At 37.9% G+C, this 5,618-nt stretch overlaps 1 pseudogene; it reads right to left on the reverse strand.

Moving 5' to 3' along the window:
- Positions 1-601: 601 nt before the first annotated feature.
- LOC149182092 (ABC transporter G family member 29-like) lies at positions 602-3,397 on the reverse strand (annotated as a pseudogene).
- Between the last annotated feature and the right edge of the window lie 2,221 nt (positions 3,398-5,618).

Consider the following 5,618-nt stretch of genomic DNA (forward strand, 5'->3'; position numbering starts at 1 on the left):
TTGTTCTCCTTAAAAAAGCGGCAGATGAGTTTTGAAGATTTGCAGGACGACTTATAGATCTATGAAAATTCCTTCCATATAGATGCTTGGCATATTCTATTTCTGACCAATGTAATTTTATGACATATTATATGAAAGTTGTGACTGATACCTCTCACATTATGAGCCATTTATGATGGGAGATTCACATGCTAAGTAGGGAACATCTCTTGAGGAACGATTATTTGTTATATTGGCTAATGATTCCTTTGACAGAGAGATATTTTTGTAATTTTTGTTTCCTTTCTTGTCAAGTCAAGTTGGGAGAGCATTGTAGTTAGGCTTATATATAGCTAGAATGAGTAAAGTGAATCTACTGAGAGGGTGCCTCAGGCTTTTGAGAAGCCATTGTAATCCCTTCACCACAACAGTGTAACTTTTATATTGCGTGGATAAGAAAATATTAACTGTTGTTTCAAACGATGCAGTGTAACTTTTATATTGTGTGGATAAGAAAATATTAACTATTTTTTCAAACTACTGTGTGTTGTCCACTATATTCATGTTACTGAATTATTAGATCTAGTTATCTTCTGATATGCCATGTTTGTGGTCTTTGAGTTCACCATTCAACAACAGCAACTTGGTAGCTTGGAGTGATTGCAACAGCCAGCATTCCATAATATGTAAAACAGAGAAAGGTGAAGAACATGGTGAATATATACTAGAAAAATTTCAGTGCAGACCACTGAAATCCTATCATGGTGTACACGAGCAATCCATACATGGTTGTCTGAATAAGTATGTAGGGAATCTCAATTACAATCTGAAACAAACAGCATATTGTGCAATTTAGATAACATATTGGTATATTTCAATCTAATGTAGTAATGCAATGTCAGTATCTATTATAATTTATCAAATATAATGTATTTTCCTTGGTTGAGAAGGTTTATAGTCACTAAGCTTGCCTATGATAGAGCATAGGGTAAAGCAGAGTACATTCCAACTGCATTTTCTCTATAAAAGACAGTTCGCTCCACAGCCACTATGGGTTGCACTAAAGAGGAATTAGTGACTCCAAGAAATAAAGTTGCACCATACAAAGCCCCAATGACCTTTAACAAGTCGTTTTTAGTTTCTCTACAACAGATGCAAACAAAACAGTTAATACTTATTGTTTTTAAAATTATCGGGTCCCATGGCAAGAAATATTTTCTGCCAATTTTGTGATTCTGGTCATGAATTTGTTCTTTTTTATATTTAAAAGGATTTTTATATTAAAAGGTCTTAACCCAAAATTCCTCCATCAAGTTGCAATGCTTCAATTTTGGCATCACCCCTGATATATTGTTTGGAACATCTGTGGATCATGGATATATAATACTAAAATTATAAGCCATATAAACTTTCTATTTATTATCACTGCTAAGCAAATGTTTGTCGTACTTACATTTTCATTCCACACTGCCAGTAGATGGTGCCAAAAAAGAGTGTCGATATAAATGTGAAGAAAAAGCGGACTAAATTGTAATCTGTTCTTCGCCAATATGTCCAGTGCTTCTTCCACAGACAAGCAGTAAATTGGGCCCATGTAGATTGGGCAAACTTGGTTGGAAAGTAAAGATCTGTGGCACCTTGAACTTGTGTGGATAATTCTTTAACTAGCTTTATATGATACCTGCAAAAAAGATAACACCATATCACTCAAATAATTGATGTAATATGATATTCATATTTCTTTGAAATCTGTTATGGGCATTATAAGAGCATTTGATCTGGACTTACTAGAAAAGAGGAGACTTCTTATAAATTTCAGCAAAATCTATCTCAAGGCGCTCCTCAGCAGCTCTAGAGCTGATTTCTAGCATCCATGTTGCAGGGTTACATTTATCAGTAATCTTTGTCACACCTTCAATAGCCTGTCTAGGACATTTCAAGTTGCTAGATTCAATGAGACTTGAATAAATTGTAAGATGCCTTAATAACATATGCTGCATTAGCAAACATTAATCATATACCTAGAAGTACTCTATGACATGGATTGAATGGCGACCTAGTGGACCGCCATATATAATTTGACCACCTTGTATTGTCAACAATAGCTGCAAACAAAGAAAGAATGCTATTGTAGTTGGGATTGTTTGGGAAAGTAAGCATCATTAGATATTTGCAAGGTGTTGTTCAATAAGCATTGCTTTACACACATGATTATCAGGTTTTACCTAGGTGTACAAATGCATTGCCCTTCAGAGTGGGTAGTAAAAATTGTTCTAAACATTGATATTGGTGGGCTTCTAAAAGATCTTAATTTCTAGAAATTTATAGAACCATCTACTTCTTCCTACAATCCATCTTATAGCCTTTTCAAAACTATCCATTTTGCTGAAGAACTTTGATATTAAATATTTTACTTCGTGGCCTTAGATTTGAAATTTAAATATAGCTCTCCGAACTCTAGATACATCACTACCAATTGGCCCCCTATGATTATTGTCAGTGGTTTGGATTTCTAGTGAAAAATATTTTTCCTTCCATGACATGTGGTCTCATGTATGCTTTCATATTTTTTTTGTGGGTGTCTGATCGCAATTTCAGATTTGGCTATATTAACAACCTGTAAGGAGTTAGAGATGTATCTTACCTCATCGAATCCTTCAAAAATATCTATACTTGGCTGATGGATAGTGCAGACTACAGTTTGGCCTGTGTCCACTGTATTCCTAACTGTATGCGTCACGAAAGCTGCAGCTCTGGCATCTAGACCAGATGTCGGCTCATCCATGAATATGATTGAAGGATTTGCAACAAGTTCTACAGCAATGGTTAGTCTCTTCTGTTGCTCAGTTGATAGACCACTCACACCAAGAAGACCCACCAATGTGTCTCTCAAGCTATCAAGCTCTACAAGCTCCATCACTTCATCCACAAACATTTGTTAAATAGAACAATCTCAATCTTAGGAAACCCAATATTAAGATTGAAAGAAAGAAACTATATTAAAGTCCACAGGTGGTTCATAAGTGGCTCTCAACATTTCTGTTACATCAGGAGTATATTTTTAAGATTAAAATCACCATAAATATTTACCTGCTTGCTCTTGGTATCTATTTCTGGTGAAAAGCGGAAGTAAGCAAAGAACACAACTGGTTCTCGTACTGTTAGCTGAGGAGAGTGAATATCATTTTGCTCGCAATAACTTGAAACCCTGGCAAATGTCTCCTGTACCTTTGGAAAACCAGAGATATGTATATCCCCCTCAATATAACCTCTCGTTTTTCTTCCATAGCACATCCATGAGAGTCGTCTTTCCAGCATCATTAATACCCATTAATGCAGTTAAAACACCAGGTCTAAATGCTCCTATTATATCTTTCAGCAGCTAAAGCCTCTTCTCTGTAGCTCCTAGTGCTTTCATTTCCTATTCCCAGATCAAATTGAAAATCAAACTTTAGAATTTTCATAGGTCCTGGGAAACTTTTGTTCATCTCAGTGCTACTTTAAAATACCAATATGAATTTAGATTGGAAATTTTGATTGAAGTTTTAGTGTTGGAGTTTTTGCTCTTATCATGGAATCATCACAATGATCACTATAAATTATTTGAATAAACTATCATACAAGTAAATAAAGAAATTCAATGGAAATACAAGGCAATCTAAACATTCTTATCATGAAGAAAAATAGGCATATGCATTTTTTATAAAAATCCCTTATTCTCCACAGTGTTATGCTCTTAACCTGCAAGATGATACAAGAATACCAAATATGCACAGAAATATACCCAGAACATAGAACAATGAGAAATAACAACAGGTATTTTATTATTCAGAAAGTAATGTTCACTTGCCTCTTCGAGGGGGCAACCTCCAATAGAGCAGAGCTCGATTACAAAATAAGACACGATGCTCCTCGCAGGGAGTCTCTATCCTTTATATATGACTCATACATGTAATACCATGGAGCAATACCATGGTTCTTATTAATACCATCTATCTAATACCATGGCCCATTTGCAACTAACTATGGTCCCGTCATTAAATGCGGGTTAACCACTTACAATTATTAATATGGGCTTTATTGACTCTTTACTTAACTATAACTATGACTCGATCCTACTACATAAATAAGGGGGTTAGGGTGGGACCCTAACATGCCCTCCCCCTTAAGAATAGCCTTGTCCTCAAGGCTGAAGCTGTGGAAACTGCTGAAGAATAGTGGTTGGTTCCTAGGTTGCATCTTCCGGAGAGGTGTCTTTCCACTTGACGAGGACTTCCTTGATCATGCGGCCACGTAGGTGTCATTCTCGTGTGTCGAGGACCTGTTCAGGTTGGAGCCAGATTGACCCTTCGTCATCCAATTCAGGTAGACTAGTTTGAATTCTGCAATTGTTCCCAATCACTTTCTTGAGGCATGAGGCATGGAAAACTAGATGGATTTTTGCAGTGGGTGGCAAAGCTAGCTTGTAGGCCACTTCTCCAATGCGCTGAAGTACTTGATATGGTCTGTAGAATTTTGGAGATAGTTTCTGACAACCCTTGTATTTGAGTGATGTTTGCTTATATGGTTGCAGCCTCAAAAATACCTGATCCCCTTCTTGAAATTGGTGTTCTGAGCGATGTTGATCTACCTGTTGCTTCATGCGATTTTGAGCTTGATGAAGATTCTCTCTAAGATGGGCGAGCATGGTTGTGCAGTTCTGTAGGAGTTGATCCACTGCTTGTACCTTTGAGCACCCCTTGATATAAGAAGTAGGGGAAGGAGGGAGTTGACCATAAACTGCTTCATAGGGAGTCACTTTGGTGGTGGCATGATAGTTGGTGTTATACCACCATTCAGCTAGAGGTAACCACTGTACCCAAAGATCTTGCTTTTATGAAGTGAAACACCTAAGGTAGGTTTCCAAACATTTGTTGACTGCTTCAGTTTGACCATCCATTTGTGGATGATAGGAAGTACTGAGTTTTAGTTGGGCACCTTGTAGCCTAAACAGTTCCTGCCAAAAATTGCTGGTGAAGATCGGGTCACGATCATTCACAATAGAAGTGGGCATGCCATTCAATTTGAAGATCTGATCCATGAAAGATTGAGTGACCAAAGTCGGTGTAAAAGGGTGGGGTAGGGCACAAAAATGAGCATACTTAGAAAGTCAGTCCACAACCACCATGATGACTGACTTGTTCCCTGACTTTGGAAGACCTGTAATGAAATCCATAGAAACCTCTGTCCATATTGATGCTAGGATGGGCAACAGTTGTGATGTGCCTGGTGCTTTGACCGTCTCCCCTTTGTGGCGCTGACAGACATCACATTCCGCTACAAAAGTAAGAATGTCCTTTTTCATGCCTGTCCAAAAAAATGATCTTCTAGTGCGAGCATACGTCTTCTGAAGCCTGAATGTCCTGCAGTGGGGGATGAGTGCAACTCCGCCAAAATGCGGCTTTTAAGGGTGGATGTTGGTGATATTACGACTCTGTCCTTGTAGCAAAGAATCTCATCCTGCCACGAGTAGCCCTTGGTGGAATTTGGATCTGCCTGCAATTTAGTAATGAGTTGGGAGAGCCAGGGATGTGAAAACCATTCCCTGCGAGCCTCTTCAATCCATTTTGGCATGGGAAGGGAAATTGCGAGCAGGGTAC

The sequence above is a fragment of the Pinus tabuliformis genome, chromosome 3_2, assembly GCF_031772625.1.
Source record: "Pinus tabuliformis cultivar Carrire ecotype Pingquan chromosome 3_2, CPIR1, whole genome shotgun sequence".
Taxonomy (NCBI): Eukaryota; Viridiplantae; Streptophyta; class Pinopsida; order Pinales; family Pinaceae; genus Pinus; species Pinus tabuliformis.